Source organism: Bubalus bubalis, chromosome 13 (assembly GCF_019923935.1).
Source record: "Bubalus bubalis isolate 160015118507 breed Murrah chromosome 13, NDDB_SH_1, whole genome shotgun sequence".
NCBI lineage: Eukaryota > Metazoa > Chordata > Mammalia > Artiodactyla > Bovidae > Bubalus > Bubalus bubalis.
The window spans coordinates 67,187,754-67,208,869 of record NC_059169.1 but is presented as its reverse complement, the minus strand read 5'-3'; the positions used below and the strand labels follow the sequence as shown (position 1 = coordinate 67,208,869).

Genomic DNA, 21,116 nt, shown 5'->3' with positions numbered 1-21,116 from the left:
TGGACAGAGGAGCCTGGTGGGCTACAGTCCATGAGGTCACAAGAGTCAGACATGACTGAGCACAAACAAAACTTCTTCCCAAAGCTACTATTTTAAGGGAAATTCCTTATTTATGGGTCATAAGTCTCTATAACAAATTTGATCACCAAGAAGACCATGTAGACCTTAAATCTCTTTTTTTTTTTTTAATAAAGCTTTATCTTGGGGACTCCCCTGGTGGTTCAGTGGTTAGGACTTTGTCTTCCAATACAGGAAGTGCAGGTTTGATCCTTGGTCTGGGAGCTAAGATCCATCATGCCTCTTGGCCAGAAAAACCCCAAAACATAAACAACATAAACCACAGAAGCAATATTGTAACAAATTTAATAAAGACTTTAAAAATGGTCCACATCAAAACAAAAATCTTAAAAAAAAAATAAAAAACTTTATCTTGCCCTAATTTGCCCTTAGCCTGCAGTATTCGATGATAATTCACACCACCATGTATACCACATGAACTGCTAACCAGCCACTGTTCAGTGCTGTTTATAGGGACAGCTCTATTTAACTACCCCCCGCCCCCCTCCATGAACTCTGTGAGATAAAGCCCTCCTTCAGTTCAGTTCAGTTGAGTTGCTCAGTCGTGTCCGACTCTGCAACCCCGTGAATCACAGCACACCAGGCCTCCCTGTCCATCACCAACTCCCGGAATTTACTCAAACTCATGTCCATCGAGTTGGTGATGCCATCCAGCCATCTCATCCTCTGTCGTCCCCTTCTCCTCCTGCCCCCAATCCCTCCCAGCATCAGAGTCTTTTCCAATGAGTCAACTCTTCACATGAGGTGGCCAAAGTATTGGAGTTTCAGCTTTAGCATCAGTCCTTCCAATGAACACCCAGGACTTATCTCCTTCAGAATGGACTGGTTGGATCTCCTTGCAGTCCAAGGGACTCTCAAGAATCTTCTCCAACACCACAGTTCAAAAGCATCAATTCTTCGGCGCTCAGCTTTCTTCATAGTCCAACTTTCACATCCATACACGACCACAGGAAAAACCATAGCCTTGACTAGACGGACCATTGTTGGCAAAGTAATGTCTCTGCTTTCTTACCCCCATTTGGTGATGGGAAAAATAGGCTTGGAGAGGCTGAGTCACCTGCCCAAGATCACCTGGCTCGTAAGGGACAGAGTGGACTCCAGTCACACCTGTTGATAACGAAGCCCCTGTTCATGACCATTATTCCAAATTTCCCCTTGGTTTGAATCTTTCACATGTTCTTTTTTTAAAAGAATTTTTTTTTTATTTTATGTAGACCATCTTTAAAGTTTTTATCGAATTAGTTACAATATTGTTTCTGTTTTATGATTTAGATTTTTGGCCCCAAGGGTGTGGAACCTTAGCTCCCCCACCAGGGATTGAACCTGTGCCCCTCACCTGGAAGATGAAGTCTTACCACTGGAACACTAGGGAAGTCTCTGACTCTCCCACATCTTCTTTGCCTCTTTTGAATGTACACACGGCACTGGAGAGAGGTCCTCCCTAACGCTTAGGGGCACATTGGATACTTGAGACCCTATGTCCACACAGAACCATGTCATCATTTCTTAAACCAGCATCGTGGGTTCAAATCCCAGCTCTGCCACTTGCTAGCTGTGTAACTGGGAATTCTCGGTGTATGGGCTTTCACCTGTAAATGAGAAAAGGTATTTCCTCCTAAGGTCATGAGGGAAGCTGACCAAGTCAACACACTGAAAATGGTGCTTGGGAAAGGTGTTCAGAAATTGCCAGCTATTATTATCATGTCCCTTGTGAAAGCAACTCATGTAAAAATTGGAAGCAAAGGAGGTTTTCCTTGGTGTTCATGGATTTGCAATACACGCGGTAGTCAGGCTTTAGCTGGCACTGTGGTCATGAATAGTCATACTGGCCAAGAAGCCCTGCCCTGATCAGGGTGGGGGATGGGGGTGGGGAGTTGTCCCAGGAGACTCCTTAGCACGTTCATTTTGGAATCAAGTGAGCTCTTCTTTTAGCTTGATCTCCTGTCTTAAGCACTAATTGTTTTGACTCAGAAACATAGCAGGAGGGAGAGATTGGACAACTGGCCCCCTCCCTTCCCACCACCCCATCTCCAGGCCACACCAGGTAACAGGCACGGGCTCTGCCTTTCACATTGCCTCTGGGAGGAGGAGGACTGCCTGGGGCTGAGTATCCATCCTGGTAACTGCCCTGCACACATTATCTCTGAGTTTGCCAACATGCTTCCTTTAGATGAAGCATTGTCTAGCAGCTTTGCAGGGAGTTTTGAAAACTTGAGAAACTCATGGGAATTTCCCCAAGGTCTTACCACACTCGCCCAGATCATCAAGGAGACAGAGGTCTCCCCAAAGCCAGGGTGCAGGCGTCTCCAGCCTGAAGAGATGGAGGGCGAGTGCTTTGAGTCACACTTGAGTTGTTAAGGATGGTTCTTAATCATCACTTGGATTCCTTTCAGGGCCAGGGTCACTTTTTGTACTTACCATAAATCTAAGCTAATATGCATATCAGTGCATATCAGATAACGTAAGCCCTGGAATCAGGCTCTATAGTGATTCTGGCAGGAGCGATGGCAGATCTCCACTGAGCTGGGTGATAAGAGTTACTTCTCCCCACTGAGCCCCTCGTTGCGTGGCTCCACTCACGCTGAGGAATGGGTGATGATCTGCTGCGTTCAGTGCCTCTGGTGCTCACTTACAATGTTCTGGCCCAGCCCCTTCTGCTTCCAGATTCCCGGTGGAGAGTCTGGAGAGCACAAACTGCAGCCAGATCGTTTGGGTTGGTTTTGTTTGAACATTGTAGAGTTAGGATTCTGAGACGGATGTTTTCATAAAGGGAAGAACACTTTAGTGTCCTGCCTAGAAATATCATCTTCTACTATGGGGTTGCAGCTCGAACAAATGGAGTGAAAATGAACAGAAAAGCAGGAACCTGGCTTTTCTTCTTCTTCAAGTATTTATTTAGTTGATGGCATTGGGTTTTAGTTGTGGCACGCAGGCTCAGGAGTTGTGGCCTGTGGGCTTGGTTCCTTCACAGCATGTGGGATCTTAGTTCCCTGACCAGGGACTGAACCCACGTCCCCTGCATTGCAAGGCGGATTCTTAACCACTGGACCACCAGAGATGTTTCCTGGCTTCTTTTTTTTTTTTTTTTTGCTTTACATTTCCAAGCAAGTCCTCCAGTCTCTCAGCCTTGGTTTGCCCATTGCTGTGGGTACTGAAATGGAACATTTCCACTGCCCACCCTTGTCTCCTGCAAACGAGTTGGATTCATCTTCAGTGGCCTAAGCCCTTCACTGGTCTGCAATGTATATTTAAGTTATAATTGCTGGTATCACTCAGACAAGGAAAAGAAGCGTTTCCAGTTCTGGATGAGCAGGGCTTACTGCTGTAGCCAGATGTGAGAGGAGCAAAGCTGGTAAACCACGTACATGCCCACCTCTTGGGGCCTCCAAAGGGACCCTGGGGGAAAAGACGGTGACCCCATTCAGGTAACCATTTCAGGGGGATAGGAAGCAATGCTACCTGGGTTTCCACACCAGCTGAACTCAGGGATAATTATACGCGTCGCAACACAGAGCATAAAACAGATTCACTTAGCATCTGCAAGAGTTGATTGCACCCAGGCCTGCCCAAACTGGCCTTTCTCACTGCAGGGTGTGGGAGAGCAGGGCTGTGCAGGCCCCCCGGGGCTGCTGGTGCTCAGCCGTGGGAGACACGCCAGTTCTCAGGTCTGCTAATGAGTGCTGTGGTGTCTGGCAAGGCCCTGGCCTGTGAGTGAGTGTGACTAATCAGGAACCTTTTCAATAATGCTGATGGTTCATTCTCCTTTTTTTTTCCTCCCTTCCCTGTTCTCTGGGCAGGAGCCGGTTGAAATAAGAGCAAATTAACCTTCCTCTGGAAAAGGCAGGGCCTGATAAAGGACCCCTAAAAGGTTTCCCGTGCCCCGTGCCTGCATGGTTTGCAGTCGGGCTAATTATTGGACTTGGGTGGGCTGGCAGGGGATTTTTTCTGTGGTCGTTCCCTCCACTCCATAGGAGGCAGCATCTAAAGACCGTGCCCTGGCATCATTCCACAGGCTGCTTGACAAATAGGCTTCTGACACCAGCAAAGGCAGTGTCGTTGCGATTATTCTACATGTGTTCCAGCCCAAACTGACGACCCTCCCATTTCCTGTTCAAAGGCTACATTTCATCAAGTACTGTTTCCCTCTGGCATGGAAATGTGAGACCTTAAATGCCCTGGACTCCTTAACTGGGAGTGAGAGCCAAAGAGGGGGGTGACCCTTTTTCAGACTCCTCTCTTTCCCTGCCACACGCTTTGTTGCTTGATAAGTTCATTGTGCTACTAACACCAGAGCCCAACTGTGTGTTCACCCTTGGGGAAGGTGTGTACGTGTGTGTGTGTGTGTGTGTGTGTGTGTGTGTGTATCTCAGAGGCGTCAGTAATGCCATCTGTTGGTTAGCGGGTTGGAAGAATTTCAAGCTGGAAGGCAGGTTTTGCTGATGTTGGACCGAAACTTTTAGAAAGGGGTAGTTAATTGTTTAATTGATGTGGTACCCCCATCACGGACTAGACCTCTGAGAATGACTCAAACACAATTTCTTAATGATAGAGCCAAAGGATTTCATGTTGAGAGGCAAGAGCAAGTGAAAGAAATGAAGGAGCTGGAAAACAAGGAGGTGGTTTTTAACATTCCTTGTTCCCTAAAATAAACACATGGCCTAACTCAACCTTCTTTCTACCTTTTTAATTTAAGCCAGTTTGTTCTCTCTTCTCAGCCTTGCGGGACTACCGAGAACTGGCTGGGAGGTCTAAGATGCTAACCAGAGTTATCAAAGCTTCTAAGTTAAAACTTGAGACACGTGTTCCAACAGGGGTCAGAATATTCGCAGGAACAATAAGTGAGAGTATTTAAAATGGGAGAGTTCCTTGAACATTCTGACCACTGAGCTCTTTTCAGTCTCTGAGCGCCTCGTATGCGTAAGGAGTCATGGTTATGGTTTCAGGCAGGAGTTGCGACTGGTGATGGGAGACCAGATCTGGCCTTCAGCCACGTTTTATGTTGTAGGCCAGGAGATTCACAGATACCACTGCACTGGTGGACAAGAACCCAGAAAGGTAGATAAGGAGACATCACCCTTACTTAATGGCAGAGGAAGCTCCTGTAGAGATTCATAGACTATTCAACACGGACGAGCCTTAGGAGGTCTTTTGTGTTGAACATAGTAACCTCCTCAGTAGGCAATGCAATCTTTTTCTAATTGCCGTCAGTATTAGCTCATGTGAGTTGAGGGTTGCTGTTATAGCACTGTGCTAAGGATTTCTTTTTAATTATTTATTTTTAATCGGAGGATAATTGCTTTAAAATATTGTGCTGGCTTCTGCCATATGACCCAGCAATCCCACTGCTGGGCATACACACTGAGGAAACCAGAAGGGAAAGAGACACGTGTACCCCAATGTTCATCGCAGCACTGTTTATAATAGCCAGGACATGGAAGCAACCTAGATGTCCATCAGCAGATGAATGGATAAGAAAGCTGTGGTACATATACACAATGGAGTATTACTCAGCCATTAAAAAGAATACATTTGAATCAGTTCTAATGAGGTGGATGAAACTGGAGTCTATTATACAGAGTGAAGTAAGCCAGAAAGAAAAACACCAATACAGTATACTAACGCATATATATGGAATTTAGAAAGATGGTACCAATAACCCTGTATGAGAGACAGCAAAAGAGACACTGATGTATAGAACAGTCTTTTGGACTCTGTGGGAGAGGAAGAGTGTGGGATGATTTGGGAGAATGGCATTGAAATATGTATAATATCATATATGAAATGAGTTGCCAGTCCAGGTTCAATGCACGATACTGGATGCTTGGGGCTGGTGCACTGGGACGACCCAGAGGGATGGTACGGGGAGGGAGGAGGGAGGAGGGTTCAGGATGGGGAACACATGTATACCTGTGGCGGATTCATTTCAATATATGGCAAAACCAATACAATACTGTAAAGTTAAAAAATAAAATAAAATTTTAAAAAAAAGGAAGAAAAAAATAAATAAATAAAATATTGTGCTGGCTTCTGCCATAGGCATCAACACGAATCAGCTATAGGTATACACATGTCCCTTCCCTCTTGAATCCCCCTCCTACCTCCCACCCATCCCACCCCTCTAGGTTGTCACAGAGCATCAGATTCGGGTTCCCTGCATCATAGATTCAGGTTCCCTGCATCATACAGCAAATTTCCACCTGCTATCTAATTTTACACATGGTAATGCTTATGTTTAAATACTACTCTCTCAATTCATACCTCCCTCTTCTTCCTGCTCTGTGTCCACAAGTTTGTTCTCTATGTCTGAGTCTCCATTGCTGCCCTGCAAATAGGTTCATCAGGACCATCATTCTAGATTCCATATATATGGGTTAATATATGACATCTGTCTCTCTCTTTCTGACTTAGTTCACTCCGTATAGTAGGCTCTAGGTTCATCCACCTCATTAGAATGGACTCAAATCCTGTTATCCTCTCACAACCCTCTGAAGCAGGTGTCATCAGAATTCCCATAACTCAGAAGAGGCAACAGAAGAACAGAGAGGTTAAACGCTCCACCCAAAGTTTCACAGCTGGTAGTTGTTGGAGCTGGGATAGTGTGGACACAGCATCACCCTAGTTGTGAAATAATACGGCAAGAATGAGGTCCTGACTCTTAATGTCATATACACAGAATCCACAACCAACTCGGTTTCAGTCCCCAGTTTCCAGGTTCTAGTTGTGATCACTGGTCCAGAAACACTTAGGACCACACTCAACCTCACACTCGCACACATGTACATGTGCACTCACGTACACACTTGGGAATAGACTTGCCCTGTTCTACCTCCCTAACTTGTACATACTCAGAGACGCAGCAAAAAAGGCAATAAAATGTGGTGCTGTTTCTCCGGCAAGTTTCCTATTCATAAAATGGAACTCGAACATTGCCATGACCTAAATTCCAGGGATATTACATAAAGGAGCCTGCTACCGTTTTTGTACTGTGATTGATTCTCCTTGGGAGAACGGAAATGGGTAATTATGCATTGGCAGAGCCTCAGGGAACATCAGGTGAATTTAGAAAAAGAAAATAAAGAAAATTGCACATCAGACCCCTTGAGGCCCTTTGTCAGTTACCACCTGATCCTGAGCACAAGGGGATTTGCTTTCCCGGGTATTCTTAAGGCTCCTCTGCAGCAAGCCCCTGGCTCTGTCCTTTGCAGAAAGACTCCAGAAGTTATTCTTGAAAAGAGGCCTCCCTCCTGACCTCAGCAGAACATCGACATCCAGGCCCTGGAGGGTGACTCAGATGGTCCTGGGGTGGAAAAGAAGAGCAGACTCACTGGAAAAGACCCTGATGCTGGGAAAGATTGAGGGCAGGAGGAGAAGGGGGTGACAGAGGACGGACGAGATGGTTGGATTACATCCGACTCAATGAACATGAGTTTGAGCAAACTCTGGGAGATAGTGAAGTTCAAGGAAGCCTGGCGTGCTGCAGTCCATGGGGTCACAGAATCGGACCCAGCTGAGCGACTGAACAACAACACCAACCACCGGAGAAGTGCAGTCGTTGAAGAAGACCCATGCCCACAGGGGACCCCACCTCTTCCCGGTCCCACTTCCTGCGCTCCTGAAGTCAGCCCCTGGCAGCAGCAGCCTCTGTAAGGAGAAAACCAAGACTCAGTCGCTAATGGATTGACAAGTGGTTCGAAAGAGATGTTAAAGGGAAAATGTCAAAGAGAAAATGTGAAGAAAAGGGAAATGGAGGGGAGTCATGCAAAAGGCCTTCTTGTCACTAAGTTTGACTCTTTGCAACCTCATGGACTGTAACCCACCACACTCCTGTCCATGGGATTCTCCAGGCCAGAATACTGGAGTAGATTGTCATTTCCTCCTCCAGGGAATCTTTCTGACCCAGGGATGGATCCTGGGTCTCCTACGTTGCAGGCAGATTCTTTACCATCTGAGCCACCAGGGAAGCTCTCTTGTCAATTACTCCTAGTGAAAGGACAGCATCGCCCTGAGAGGACCAGAAGGGCCTCAGCCAGCGTGTTAATTAAGCCAGAGCTGACTGTGATGACAGGCAGATCCCCGCTTGTCACTGATTTAGCACAAAGTTCATTTTGTAAGAGACTGGTGATTCCTCTGTGTTCCAGAGAGTGTTTCAGGGACCCAGGCTCTTTCTTTGGCTTCCCCCTCCACCGGTGCCTCAATTGTTCACTTCCAGCCAGACGATTGAAGATGAAAGAGCTTGAAAGATGACAGGCAGGTTTCCATGGGCTAGGCCTGAGTGACTCAAGGCTCTCCATCTACATTCCTATACCCAGAACTGAGTCAGGATGGACCATGTAGACACAAGGGCTGCCACTTCTTGACCATAACTCTACTGTGTAGAGAGAAGCCTGAATCTTTGATAGGTAGCTTGTGTCTTTGCTACACCTGTTCACATATTACAATATCCCCATGGAAAAGAAATGCAAAAAAGCAAAATGGCTGTCTGGGGAGGCCTTACAAATAGCTGTGAAAAGAAGAAAAGCAAAAAGCAAAGGAACAAAGGAAAAATATAAGCATCTGAATGCAGAGTTCCAAAGAATAGCAAGAAGAGATAAGAAAGCCTTCCTCAGCGATCAATGCAAAGAAATAGAGGAAAACAACAGAATGGGAAAGACTAGAGATCTCTTCAAGAAAATTAGAGATACCAAGGGAACATTTCGTGAAAAGATGGGCTCGATAAAGGACAGAAATGGTATGGACCTAACAGAAGCAGAAGATTTTAAGAAGAGGTGGCAAGAATACACAGAAGAACTGTACAAAAAAGATCTTCACGACCCAGATAATCACGATGGTGTGATCACTGACCTAGAGCCAGACATCCTGGAATGTGAAGTCAAGTGGGCCTTAGAAAGCATCACTACGAACAAAGCTAGTGGAGGTGATAGAATTTCAGTTGAGCTATTTCAAATCCTGAAAGATGATGCTGTGAAAGTGCTGCACTCAATATGCCAGCAAATTTGGAAAACTCAGCAGTGGCCACAGGACTGGAAAAGGTCAGTGTTCATTCCAATCCCAAAGAAAGGTAATGCCAAAGAATGCTCAAACTACCACACAATTGCACTCATCTCACACGCTAGTAAAGTAATGCTCAAAATTCTCCAAGCCAGGCTTCAGCAATATGTGACCTGTGAACTTCCAGATGTTCAAGCTGGTTTTGGAAAAGGCAGAGGAACCAGAGATCAAATTGCCAACATCCACTGGATCATAGAAAAAGCAAGACAGTTCCAGAAAAACATCTATTTCTGCTTTCTTGACTATGCCAAAGCCTTTGACTCTGTGGATCATAATAAACTGTGGAAAATTCTGAAAGAGATGGGAATACCAGACCACCTGATCTGCCTCTTGAGAAATATGTATTCAGGTCAGGAAGCAACAGTTAGAACTGGACATGGAACAACAGGCTGGTTCCAAATAGGAAAAGGAGTACATCAAGGCTGTATATTGTCACCCTGCTTATTTAACTTCTATGTAGAGTACATCATGAGAAACACTGGACTGGAAGAAACACAAGCTGGAATCAAGATTGCCGGGAGAAATATCAATAACCTCAGATATGCAGATGACACCACCCTTATGACAGAAAGTGAAGAGGAACTCAAAAGCCTCTTGATGAAAGTGAAAGTGGAGAGTGAAAATGTTGGCTTAAAGCTCAACATTCAGAAAACGAAGATCATGGCATCCTGTCCCACCACTTCATGGGAAATAGACAGGGAAACAGTGGAAACAGTGTCAGACTTTATTTTTGGGGGCTCCCAAATCACTGCAGATGGTGACTGCAGCTATGAAATTAAAAGACGTTTACTCCTCGGAAGGAAAGTTATGACCAACCTAGATAGCATATTCAAAAGCAGAGACATTACTTTGCCAACAAAGGTCCGTCTAGTCAAGGCTATGGTTTTTCCTGTGGTCATGTATGGATGTGAGAGTTGGACTGTGAAGAAGGCTGAGCGCCGAAGACTTGATGCTTTTGAACTGTGGTGTTGGAGAAGACTCTTGAGAGTCCCTTGGACTGCAAGGAGATCCAACCAGTCCATCTTAAAGGAGATCAGCCCTGGGATTTCTTTGGAAGGAATGATGCTAAAGCTGAAACTCCAGTACTTTGGCCACCTCATGTGAAGAGTTGACTCATTGGAAAAGACTCTGATGCTGGGAGGGATTGGGGGCAGGAGGAGAAGGGGACAACAGAGGATGAGATGGCTGGATGGCATCACTGACTCGATGGACGTGAGTCTGAGTGAACTCCGGGAGTTGGTGATGGACAGGAAGGCCTGGCGTGCTGCGATTCATGGGGTCGCAAAGAGTCGGACACGACTGAGCGACTGAATTGAACTGAATAAGCTCGAAAAGATTGTTTCAGAGGGTTCCAGCCTCCAATTGTTCACCCATTTCACATCAACACCAACAGGCAGTGCGATTTACAGCAGAATTCTAGTTTATTCTACAGGTCAAACAACTGAGAAGGAAGTTGTGATTGTATCATTATATATGTGATTATATTTATTGTAAATACCATTCTTTTTAGGCTGATGTGATTTTGAAATATTTTCTGTTAGATTCCAGGTCCTTGGAAAAGTTACCGTATTAACTACCTTCAGGACTAGCATTTTTTATGGTAAATTGAAGCTTATCTATATACTTTACGACATCTCAGAGACTACCTTTGGTTTACATGTGTTATAGAAACAATGGCTTCCAGGTGGCGCTAATGGTAAAGAATCCACTTGGCAATGCAGGAGTCATAAGAGGGTTTGATTCCTGGGTTGGGAAGATCCTCTGGAGGAAGAAGTGGCAACCTGCTTCAGAGTTCTTGCCTGGAAAAATTCCATAGACAGAGGAGGCTGGTGAGCTATAGTCCATGGGGCTGCAAAGAGTAAGAATGAAGCAATACAGATACAGCAAGCGTCATCTGAGCGCGCCTACATTTTAGGCAGGAGGCTGAAATGAGGTGAGGGGTAAAGGATGTAGCTGAAGCTGAGTTATCTTACAGGAAAGGGCTAATCTAGAGGTCACACGCAGTACTTTAACTTGTCTCCTACTTTTCATACTCTAGTTACGGGTTCGTACCTACTGCAAGGAGAGCTGGGAGGCAGACATTGTGGTTGGGTGTTTTATGAATGGGATAAAACTGGAGTGCTTTGAGTAAGAAAGAATGGGAGAATGGACTTTAGGTGGGCCATTCAGTCCTTAGCCAAGCGAAGTTATACTTTGGGGGCCATCCTTGGGAATAGGGTCTTTGGGCTTCCCTTGTGGCTCAGCTGGTAAAGAATCCACTGATAATGCAGGAGACCTGGGTTTGATCCCTGGGTTGGGGAGATCCCCTGGAGAAGGGAAAACTACCCACTCCAGTATTCTGGCCTGGAGAATTCCATGGACTGTATAGTCATGGGGTTGCAAAGAGTCGGACACAACTGAGCCACTTTCACTTGGGAATAAAGTCCTAGAACTAAATAAAATTAGTTATAGACAGCAAGGTCAAACTAGGTTTTCCCCAACCAGAGCTGTATTAAATAAGATAAAAGTTCAACTCTGCTATGTGTTTTGGTTTCCACAGAGTCTCCACACTGCTGTGAAGGTGGCCAGGTGGGACATGTCCTATCAGCAAGCAGAGAGAAGAAGCATAGGGTCCAGGGAACATGGAACTGAGAGGACAATCTTCTGTTTAATGAAGGTGCCACCGCGTGATCAAGGGATGAGAGCAGGGCTGCAGAAACGTCTACACCAGCAGCTAGGGTTCACAGGCACCACCAGACACTCCAGTGCTTGAAAGGGACACATGAGGGTTAGGAACCACTTGAAGTGGCAGAAAATCCACCTCGACCCCACTTCACCAGAGAGGGTCCTCTGCAGAATGGAGGAGGAGGAGGAGTGAGATCGAGTTAAACTCAAATCGTGAGGTTGCGGGAACTAAGCAGACATTTTAAACTGTCCTTGGAATGTGATCAAAGCCCCTAAAAGTATTAGGCTGATGCCCTAATGCAGCCCGCCACAAGGAAGGCTTGGTATCTCTCCTGTCTCCTCCCTCACTCTTTTTGACCAGCTGCGGGGAGTAACTGAGTTCATTGCCTGAGAGAATTAGGTCAGACCAGAGCTGAATATCAAGCTGACAGAGGGGAGTTTGGTGCCAATGTTGATTAAACGAGAAGTGAAAAGAGAGTCTCACTCTGAATCCAAATATGGGAATTTAAAAGGGAGAAGGCTAATATTAGACTGCTTAAGAGTCAGGACGGGAAGATACGTTTATTATCAGAGAATCAGGGAGCTTCCATCCAGGTCAATACTTTACTGTAAAGAAGCTACCTTTTATGTTATAGGTATTTAAAATACTCAAACTTTAGCCGTTAGGATAAAAAATGATTCATTTGCTATCTGGAAATTCTTGAAAAACTCTATTACTGCTCTTCTAATACGTATCATGACATACATTATTACTGCAGGGCTGTTTCTTAAGTTTTCTAACTCATATCATTCCAGCCCAGAACTGAAAGAGTGACTCCCTGTCATAAAGAGGACAGTCTCTGACCCTGTCCATCCTGCATAGAAATGACAATCTCATTAACGATGCTAAGTTTATATTGTAAATATATTATCACCACTCTCACACCAACTGCTTATGGTAAAAAATAATTACCAATTAGTTTCAGCAAATGCATTATAAAAAGGTAGCTAATTTTAACCATCTTCCTCCTCCCTGTTTTAGGGGGAAAAAAAAGAACTGAGTGATTCACGGAAAGCAATCTGTTACCTGGAGGAATTTATAATCATTTAATGATCTTTAATCAGAATTTTAAAGAATCTCCTAAGAATGGTGGTTCAGGTAAGAAGAATAAGTGAGTTGCAGTCTCCAGCTTTTCTCTTTCTCCTTGAAATTTAATGGTACAAATAAATCTACTTAATTGACTTAACCGTTTCTAATTTATCTCTAAGATTCCTTACATGATGTTGTCTGGACATCTATTCTACTCTCTGTCAGCAGGTGTCAATCCTTTTTTTACCTTCCCTTTCTTCCTTTCTCCCAGAAAACCTCTTCAGTCTCATACAGATATCTTGTCCCTGTAGCTCTCCCCTTATTCTCTTTATTTATTTTTAAAATATTTTTATTCGTTTATTTAATTTGGCTGCACCAGGTCTTCATTGCAGCATGGGGGGTCTAGTTCCCTGACCAGGGATTGAACCCAGACCCCCTGCATTGGGAGCACAGACTCTTAGACGCTCAACCACCAGAGAAGTCCCTCCTTGCTCTCTTTAGGTCCACCCTCCCTCTGACTTTGCTGCCTCCCTCTTGAGCCCAGACCCTAAGACAGAAGCATCTCCCCCAGACCCTAGTCTCCCTGGTCCATCTTGTCCTTTGCCGTTTTCCAGCAAATCAAGAGAAATCAACCATCTGTGTTTTCTACTTTTAAGCAGGAGAGCCAGATACTGCTGGAGAAAATGATACATTCTTGTATATTGATTCCACTGGTTTCTAATGTCAGTTGTTTCCTTAACACTGTCCAGAAATGTTATCCCTTCCCAAAGAGCTTTTACTTCTTTATGGAGAAGTTAAACATTACCATTCACCATGCCAGCTGCAGTCCGGCTCTGACCCTGAAATCGCATGGACACAGCTCTTGCCAAGCTTGACAGGACCTTCTCTTTGCTGAGTTGTACTAAATACCACAAGGAAGGATGTTGGGTTGGATAACTGGGGCTCTTATCTTGACTTTGCTGTTTTTCAGCTGTGTCATTTTGGCAAATTTCTTTACTCCCTGAAATCTCCATTTTTTCACTCATAAAATAGATATAAATAGAGAATTGTAAGAATTAAGTGAATAACAGAAATATAATTTTAAAATTGCAGTCTAATAATATTTATCTTTTACTTGGAGTATTTGGTTTGCATGCGTGCTCAGTAGCTCAGTCATGTCCCATTCTTTGTGACCCCATGGACTGTAGCCCACTAGGCTCCTCCATCCATGGGGTTTCCAAGGCAAGAATACTGGAGTGGATTGCCATTTCCTCCTCCAGGAGATCTCACAGACCCAGGGATCAAGTTCACGTCTCCCGAGTCTCCCTCACTGCCAGGCAGATTCTTTACAACTGAGCCACCTGGAAAGCCCTGGAGTAGTTGCTTTACTAAATATTAATTTAATCACTAGTAAATGAGTTTAAAATTTCCACCTAATTTTTTTCTATTTGTCCCCTGTTTCCTTTTTTTTGACCTGTTCTTGCCCTCTTTTGGATTAAACATTTTTTATTATTACATTTGATACCTATCATCATGATTAATATTATTTTTGTTTGGGTCAGGATATTATAAACTGTGAAATTGAAGATTTGCTTCCAGGAAATCGACAAGGATGACATTTTGGATCTGGGCAGCATGCTATTATTCTTTTATTTACTGAGCACCTACTTCATACCACATGCTGTTCAAGACTCTGAGAATCAAACCAGGAATAAAAACAGATACATGCTCTGCTCTCATGCAGTTTACCATCTAAAAGAAAAAGAGTATGAACTCTAAGATTAGACAGTCCTGAGTTCAGAAACTAGCATTTTTACTAACTAGTTGTGTAACCTTAGACAACTGGCTACACATGGGGTATTCTAGTGTAAACCATGGAATGACACTCCTGGAGGGTAATTTTGAAATACAGAGATAATGTATAGAAAATTCTTGCACAGCTGGGGCATGTAGATGGTAATAAATGTGCTATAATTAATTATCATTATTATATTCACCAAACTCTAATCACCTGAACGCTTTGCCACATATTAGTATTATTAAATAATGCCAAATGGGGACCATTTCACTCTCACTCTCTCTCTGCCTACACAATCAAACTGTTATATGTTTGTATTTTTCTGCACTTTGATTTTCAATTTTGTGAACATGATTTAACTTACCGTCCATGAGTCTGTAATAATAATAGGAGTTGGAATAATAAGAACCATATTATTACTACATGGGGTGACGTTCGCCATCTTCCTTGTGAAGACAGATGTCTAAAGTCAGTGTCATATTACTTCTGGTGGTTATTATTAACTACTAAGTTTAACGTTCATGTAAAAAGGATATGCTAGGAAAGCAGGATCCCAACTTTAAAATATAGTAAGTCTCCTACATATGAAGCAGTTCCGTTCCAAGAGCACATTTGTAAACCCAACTTGGTTGTTAAGTCCCACAAAGTTAGCCTAGGTACCCAAGTAACACAATTGGTTATATAGTACTGTACTGTAATAGGCATATAATATTTTTCATACTAATAATACATAAAAAAACACAAAAAATGAAGTATTTTTAATATTACAATACAGTGCCTTGAAAAATGCAGTAGTACAATGCAGCGGCTAGCACACAGTGGCTGGCATTGAGTGAACAGGCAGGAAGAGTTACTGACAGCAGAAGGGAGGGGTGGTGGGAGACGGCAGAGCTGAAAGGTAGTCAGCAGTAGGAGATGGAGGGCAAGCTGAAGTTCCAGTCACACCTGATGCGACCGCACAGGTTCTGATTCCCTCTTGGAACCAGATGCACGTTCGCATCTCCGAAAGTTTGCAACTTGAGGGTTCATATGTAGGGAACTTACTGTAGTCCTATCTCCAAATATATCTATTTGGAATCGCATAATTAATTAGCATAAAATCCCTTTTCAAATTCTCTGGCTCCTGACTACAATTCTCACGTGGGATGGACTAGAAATTCAAACTCAGTAATTGTCACTATGTCAGAGTTATTAGTTATTTGAGTTATTAGGCACTTCTATGTATGTATCAGTTATGTGATTTCACCTAATGTCATTCAATAATATGTGCTTTTGACTATCTCCTAAGAATGTGCCCATTAATGGGAAAAATATTGACTGAGTATATTGCCGGGGCAAGGCGCGGTTATTAGTAATGGTTCTGGAAATTTACTTTGCATAAGCATCACCTGGAACTCTGCTCAGTGTTATGTGGCTGCCTGGATGGGAAGGGAGTTTGAGGGAGAATGGATATATGGATATATATGGCTGAGTCCCTTTGTTGTTCGCCTGAAGCTATCACAACACAGTTTATAGGCTATACCCCAATATAAAATAGAAAGTTAAAAAAATTAATCACCTAGGAAGAAGCAGGAAGTGAGTGGGGGCTTGTTTAGGGGATTGTTATAAATACAGATTCCTGGGTTCCACTCCCTAAGACTTCAGTTGGCAAGCTGACCATGAATAATCTCTTAACATAAAATGAGAAACTTTCCACAGTCTTGGGAATTCCAGACCACCTGACCTGCCTCTTGAGAAATCTATATGCAGGTCAGGAAGCAACACTTAGAACTGGACATGGAACAAGACACTGGTTCCAAATAGGGAAAGGAGCACGTCAAGGCTATATATTGTCACCCTGCTTATTTAACTTATATGCAGAGTACATCATGCAAAATGCTGGGCTGGAGGAAGCATGAGCTGGAATCAAGATTGCTAGGAGAAATATCAATAACCTCAGATATGCAGACGACACTACCCTTTTGGCAGAAATTGAAGAAGAACTAAAGAGCCTCTTGATGAAAGTGAAAAAAGAGAGTGAAAAAATTGGCTTAAAACTCAACATCCAGAAAACTAAGACCATGACATCCGGTCCCATCACTTCATGGCAAATAGATGGGGAAACAGTGGAAACAGTGGCTGACTTTATTTTTATGGGCTCCAAAATCACTGCAGGTGGTGATTGAAGCCATGAAATTAAAAGAAGCTTACTCCTTGGAAGGAAAGTTATGACCAACCTAGATAGCATATTAAAAAGCAGAGACATTACTTTGCCAACAAAGGTTCGTCTAGTCAAGGCTATGGTTTTTCTAGTGGTCATGTATGGATGTGAGAGTTGGACTGTAAAGAAAGCTGAGTGCCAAAGAATTGATGCTTTTGAACTGTGGTGTTGGATAAGACTCTTGAGAGTCCCTTGGACTGCAAGGAAATCCAACCAGTCCATCTTAAAGGAGATCAATCCTGGGTGTTCATTGGAAGGACTGATGCTAAAGCTGAAACTCCAATACTTTGGCCACCTGATGCAAAGAACTGACTCCTTAGAAAAGACCTTGATGCTGGGAAAGACTGGGGGCAGGAGGAGAAGGGGACGACAGAGGATGAGATGGTTGGATGGCATCACTGACTCAATGGACATGAGTTTGGGTAAACTCTGGGAGTTGGTGATGGACAGGGAGGCCTGGCATGCTGGAATCCATGGGGTTGCAAAGAGTCTGACACGACTGCGCTACTGAACTGAACTGAAAGTGAGAAATTCAGTAGGCATCTTTTACTTCTTGTGTCCGTCCCCAGGAACAGAACTGTGGCTGTGATTTCTACTCAGTGGTTATCTTTCAAAACTCATCTCATCATTTCTCCTGAGGTTATTTCAACTTAACCTTGACCCTACTTAACCTTTTTTGTAAACAATTATTTTTAAAGAGGTTAAATGGGCCAGATTTCTTGGACTGAAAATGGAGTCATGCAAACTGATAATTTTAACTATAATTTACATGAAAAATGTGAAATAATAAATATTGAATCAATGCTTGGCAAAAGTAGAATTCAGATCAATTCAACTACAGAAGTATTTGTTGGAGACCTGTTGAGGTTCTTCTTTTTTTTTTTTTTTTTGCATGGTGTCTGCCACCTTCTTTGTCTGGCTCATAGTGGATACTCTGTGTCTTCTTTGAGTTGATTCATTTGAAAATGAGTTCTTTTGGTGCATTCAATGAAAATGCATGGTACACAGTTAGAAGCTTAGACGTGAGTCAGACTCTGGGCTCTAATCCTGTTTTGCTATTCACCACCCACCACTGTGTGATTTGGAGGGAAATTGACCTTCTCTGTGCTTCTCGTTTTCTTCTTTTCCAAATGGGGCTAACAATAGTACCTAATTCATGTGATGGTTGTCGGCAGTCAATGGAATAGCATGAGGAATGGGTTTGTTTCGATGTCTGGCACTTCTTAAATGCTCAAGAAAAGTCTGCAGGACACACATGGGCAGAGCCTGGATGGACTGATGGAAAAAGAAGCTTCAGATCCACTGACAAACTGTATCTAAGGATTGGGTCTGGGAATCTTTTATTTTTTTTTAAATACGTCTTCCTTTATTTTTTTCTTTCAGAAATTAGTCTTGCTTACTTTATAATACCTAAACGATACAGACAAATTAGAATATAAAAATAAAAATTCTAGACCTCTTAACTCCATAATTCAATTCTACTTGGAGATAAAAAATTTTCTACAGTGTACATACCTTTTTCAAGTATAGATATAGATTGTATAGATGTAGGTGTAGATTAATGGGTTAATAGCCTGGAGAATCCCATGGATGGAGGAGCCTGGTAGGCTGCAGTCCATGGGGTCGCTGAGGGTCGGACACGACTTGAGCGACTCCACTTTCACTTTTCACTTTCATGCATTGGAGAAGGAAATGGCAACCCACTCCAGTGTTCTTGCCTGGAGAATCCCAGGGACGGGGGAGCCTGGTGGCTGCTGTCTATGGGGTCCACACAGAGTCGGACACGACTGAAGCAACTTAGCAGCAGCAGATGGACAAACAAGTGATAAAGCAAATTCAGTAAAATGTTGGTAGCAGAATCTAGGTAATGCATATATAGGTGTCCTATAGAGTTCTTTTAACTTTGCTATTCAGCTGAGATTTTTCACAATAAAATATTGAAAAAATAACATGACATTCTTAGGTAGAGATTTCTATTGTTGTTATTTAGTTGCTAAGTCATTTTCAACTCTTTTGTGACCCTATGGACTAGTCTGCCAGGCTCCTCTGTCCATGGGATTCTCCAGGCAAGAATACTGGAGTGGGTTGCCCTTTCCTTCTCCAGGAGATCTTCCCAACTCAGGGATTCAACTCATGCCTCCTGCTTGGCAGGCAGATTCTTACCACTGAGCCACCTGGGCATCCCATAGAGATTTCTATAATATTTATTAAATAGGAACGACCAGGTTACAGAATATAATGTATGTTGTGACACTAGTTTGTAAAGTAGATGTTTATATTTATAAATTATATTATTGATATAATAATGGCATGTAGACATAGATAAAGTTGTAGAGATCTTTTAAGTCTGTATATTACCCATATCTATATCCTTATAAAAATCTATATCTGGGACACAAGATATAGCTTTTACATATGGATTTAGAAAAGCTAAAAATGAAAAAATGCATCTTTATATTCATACAAATGTTAACCAAAAGAAAATTGGTATAGTTATAATTATATCAAAAGAGTAGAGTTTGAGGAAAAAAGTATTACTAGAAGAAAAGCACATTTCATAAAGATGAAGTAGCCAATTCATCAGGAATAGAATAATTCTAGATTTATATGCTTTTAATAAAGTTGCCTTGAAATATACAAGGAAACATCAACAGAATTAAAAGGAGAAATGGACACAGCAACAATAACAAATGGAGATTTTAACAAACAGACAAAAGTCAATAAAACCTAGTAGATCTGTGTGTCATAACTAGCAAACTTAACCCAGTGTCTGAGGAAAATACTTACAAAATAGTATGCTAGGCCGTAAAGCTCTTGAAAAACTTTGAATGATTGAAATAATTCAGAGACTTCATGTTCTTTGAAAGATCTTTTACTGAAATTATGGATAGAAATATACAAAAGAAAGGAAATGATACAAATGGAACTAGAAAATGGAACTTAGAAAATATTTGGAACTGAATGAGAATGAGAATACTGTATATAAAAACTTGCAGCTTATACCATGCAGCTGAAGCCATGGTTAGAGAGACATTTGTACTTTTAAATGCACAGAGTCGGAGAGAAAGGCTGAAATTTCAATGATCTAAGTATCCAGCAGGGACTTCCCTGGTGGCTCAGAAGTAAAGAATCTGCCTGCTATGCAGGAGACCCAGGTTCAATTCCTGGATCGGAAAGATCCCCTGAGGAAGGGAATGGCTAGGCACTCCAGTACTCTTGCTTGGAGAATCCCATGAACAGAGGAGTTTGATGAGCTATAGTCCACAGGTTCGAACCCGACTTAGTGACTAAACAACAACAACAAATATCCAACTCAGAAAGTTAGATCATTTGAAGCCAAATAAAGTAAAAGGAAGGAAATAATAAACATAAGAACCAAGACCAGTGAATTGGAAGGCAAATATACACTGTACATTAGATTCAACAAAGCTAATATCTTAAAAGTGAATTTCAAAAAGATCAAGAAAATGTATAATTCCCTAGCAAGACTGATCAAGAGAAGTTAAGAGAGGGCATAAGTGATTCTTATCAGGAAGTAAATAAGGGCTTTTTGTTATGATTTGACAGACATTAAAAAGATAATGAGGTTATATAAACATCTTTATGCCAATCAAGTTCAAAACGTATATAATATATCAACTGCTAGAAAAACACAACTTGTCCAAATAAATAAAAATAGAAAATCTACAAACACTGAGGAGTCCATTATCTATTAAAGAAGTTGCATCTTACTAAATACCATCATGATGATGGTGATGCCATCTGGAGAGGTTCTTAGACCCTAGCTCCCATTTTTAATGTTGTGGGATTTTTATTAGCCTAGTCCCTGGATTCTCTTACTTATTCCTCCTGACAGGAGAAGCAATTACCTAACACAGGATTTGAGGGAAGAAACAAAGCATGCTCAGGTCAGTTTTAGTGATTAGAACCTTGCCTGACAATTAATATTTGGGCCTGGAGAATTCCATGGACTGAAGTCCATGGGGTTGCAAAGGGTTGGACACGACTGAGCGACTTTCATGTTCAATAAATGTTAGTTGTTACTTTCTTTAGAAAAATCGAATCCTTATTTGGTGCCAGAAGTGGGTTAAATGCTTTACATTGCTTTATGTTGTATAACATGTAAAAGAAATCTTTGAGGTAAACTCTATGATTTGGGACTTCCTGGTGGTCCAGTGGTTAAAACTCTGTGCTTCCAATGCAAGGGATGCAAGTTCAATCCCTGGTTGGGGAAATATGATCCCACATGCCACGTGGTATGGCCAAAATAATGATAATAA

The 21,116-nt window shown here is 42.5% G+C and overlaps 1 long non-coding RNA gene across 8 annotated transcripts in view; it reads left to right on the top strand.

Moving 5' to 3' along the window:
* Positions 1-16,558, top strand: part of LOC102395459 — a 358,379-nt gene extending 341,821 nt beyond the window's left edge. For 6 of the 8 annotated variants that reach the window (XR_006639909.1, XR_006639908.1, XR_006543783.2 and 3 more), the window contains 2 exons: positions 11,666-11,782; positions 12,812-14,822. This is a non-coding gene — a long non-coding RNA (uncharacterized LOC102395459). Of the gene's footprint in view, positions 1-11,665; positions 11,783-12,811; positions 14,823-16,496 lie in introns of those variants that run through there. The other 2 variants (XR_006639907.1, XR_006639905.1) reach the window with 2 other exon arrangements.
* Positions 16,559-21,116: the final 4,558 nt, after the last annotated feature.